This window comes from Rhagoletis pomonella, unplaced genomic scaffold, assembly GCF_013731165.1.
Source record: "Rhagoletis pomonella isolate Grant_MI unplaced genomic scaffold, Rhpom_1.0 Rhpom_scaffold_00004, whole genome shotgun sequence".
In the NCBI taxonomy this organism is placed as follows: Eukaryota; Metazoa; Arthropoda; class Insecta; order Diptera; family Tephritidae; genus Rhagoletis; species Rhagoletis pomonella.
In genome coordinates, this window is record NW_023458558.1 from 68,462,563 (window position 1) to 68,465,436 (window position 2,874).

General features: G+C 49.5%; 1 protein-coding gene across 6 annotated transcripts in view; it reads left to right on the top strand.

Annotated features, from left to right (window-relative positions):
- Positions 1–2,874, top strand: part of LOC118738038 (protein held out wings) — a 206,163-nt gene that overhangs the window by 52,637 nt on the left and 150,652 nt on the right. The window lies entirely within an intron of this gene.

Sequence of the window (2,874 nt, forward strand, 5' to 3'; positions counted from 1 at the left end):
AAGAATAAGGTTTATTCCGTCCAAAAAGGAAAATATAAAAATTTAAAACTTTCGAAAAAAGGATCAGCTACGATTTTATCTCAATGGATTTTTAACCTACAAATGATATAGAAAAAGCTTGTGAAAGCCGATTGTAGGTACAATTTTATAAAACTTAAGACTGGTTCAAGACCACCGTGATTTGTATTTGAAAGTTTCCATAAAAAAATTGTTATGAAAGCTATCAATAAACAACGGCTTAATCAGCAGATATTGAAACTACTAATCAGTTTTGAGATCGTCTGACTCTTATGAATAAGAATAGCTTTACTCCGCTTAATTTATCACAGGTTTCAAATATGCCTTTTTCGCGTAAAACTTGGCCACTCCGTCTCTCCGAGGGGATGCCAAATTCAGACATCGCGGCGTATACGGAACTCCTTTTAGTGCTATCGAAAGTGGCTTTGAAGTCGACAAATAGATGATGAGTATCGATCCTTTTCTCACAGGCCTTTTCCAAGATTTGGCGTATTTTGAATACCTGGTCTATGGTGGATTTGTCAGGTCTAAAGCCACACTGATAAGGCCCATAATACGCTCGATAAGACCTTGTAACTTATACTTAGAAAGCTGCGGTGACAGTGACAGTCATTGACCAGATATGAGTGTGGGTCCTTCCGGTTCCTTAGACCAGACTGTCGTTAGTCTTCTCTCCCTCACTTGGAAACGAAAGTTTAATACATGCACAATTGTTCTCGTTTGTCAAGGGCCATTCTTGTTGTTGTTGTTGTAGCGGCTACAACAACCCCGCCCAGATCGGTTGGTATCTCAGTCGTTGTCGTCAAGTTCCACTAACGGCAACCCTAGGAAGCGTGCAGCTTCTGTGGGGTTTGTCCACAGGGACAAGGCCGTTAGGGTTTTCGGGTTTTCCGGGCATGCGAAGAGATGTTTCGAGTCATGTGGGGTCTCTCCGCATGCCGGACACTCATTCGGCACATCCTCATTCGACCTACTCAAGTAGGAGTTCAGCCTGCTGCAGTAGCCGGAGCGAAGTTGTGCGAGTGTAGTGCGTGTCTCCCGAGGCAGATGAAGCTCCGTCTCGTCTATGTCCGGGGGTGGTATGCCTAGAACGGCATTCACAGGTCTAGAGTCTACATAACTCGAGACTGAGTCCCTGTGAATGCCGTTCAGGGCCTGTCTGTAAGCTGTCGGGTCCAGAGGTTGCTTAATGAACCTCTGGACTTCGTCCGTCAGTTCATATAGATGCCTCCTGACGTGCCTAGGCGAGGCGAGCTGTCTGCTTGGGTGGCCACTTCTGTGGCTCCCGATCAGGAACTGCTTGCAGAGCATTATATTATGCTCCTTTACCGGGAGCATTTGCGCCTCGCCGTGCAGGTGGTGTTCAGGCGACATCAAGAGGCATCCCGTCGCTGTCCTAAGTGCCGTATTTTGTACCGTCTGTAGCTTCGTCCACTGCGTCCTATTAGTCCCTGGCGACCACAATGGCGCTGCGTAGTTCAAAACCGCCCGGCCTATTGCCTTGTATGTTGCCAGCAACGTTTCTTTGTCTTTGCCCCAAGTACTGCCGGCTAGCGACTTGAGGACCTTGTTGCGGCTCTGTACTTTATTGACAATAGCGGTTGAGTGCGCAGAGAAGGAGAGCAGGCTGTCGAATGTTACTCCGAGTATTTTGGGGTTACTCACCGTCGGGATTGGTGTGTCATCGACGTGAATCCCCAGCGGTAGCCTGACCTCCTTCGTCCAGGTTGTGAACAGGGTCGCGGAGGATTTCGTAGGGGAGAGGGCCAGACACTTTGCAGTGAAGAAGCGAGAAAGTTCGGAGAGATAGCCGTTTACTTTCGAACACAGGTCATCAATTCCATTCCCAGTCGCCATGATCGAGCAATCGTCGGCATAGGAGACAATCGAGACTCCCTCTGGTGGTTGAGGGAGCTTTGAAATGTAAGAGTTAAACAGTAGCGGGGAAAGGACACCACCCTGAGGAACCCCCTGTTTTATTTTCCGCTGCTTACTCGTTTTGTCTCTAAATATTACCGACGAATGTCGACCACTCAGATAATTTGCCGACCACCGTTTGAGCCTCTGTGGGAGAGAGTTATGGCGTTAAGTGCTGTTGTTGTACTGTGCACTTTACGGAAACCATGCTGATGCTTCGCTGGGGTCAGGTGGTTTGTGAAGTACGGGAGTAGCAAGGCCTCGAGTGTCTTCGCTACCGGGAAAAGTAGTGTAATCGGACGATACGAATCTTCTTTGTTGGCAGGTTTCCCCGGTTTGAGCAGTGGGACCACTCTCCCCACCTTCCAGATGTCTGGGATGATGAGAGTGGCCATTGACAGGTTGAGGACCTCCGTTAGGTACGCTACCCCCGCAGGACCCCAATTTTTCAGCATCAGCATGCATATTCCGTCGGGACCCATGGCTTTGGAGGCTTTCGCCTTCCCGATGGCCACCTGAACTTCACCGCAAGTGAAAGCAAGGGGGCACAAGTTGTTGGCAGTTTGTGCAGCCTTCTGGGCACTCGACGCTTGGCTTTGTCCACCGGAGGATGCATTATGAACTGCCGGCTAAAATAGCTCGCGCATCGTTCCGGGTCCGACGAAGCATGGTCGCCGAAGGAAATTTCGACTCTGTCGTCGTGCTTCGTCGGATTAGACAATGACCTCACGGTTGACCAAAGCTTGCTCACACCAGAGGTGAAATTACAAGTCTTCAGATGCTCCTCCCACTTCTTCCGCTTATGTACGTTTACAAGTTGCCGAATCTCCGCGTTGAGATCCCTGATACGGGGATCTCCGGGATCGGCCTGACGAAGGCTATCACGCTCATCGGCTAGAACAGCCGCTTCGGCAGGGAAGTTTGGACGTGGGTCCGATA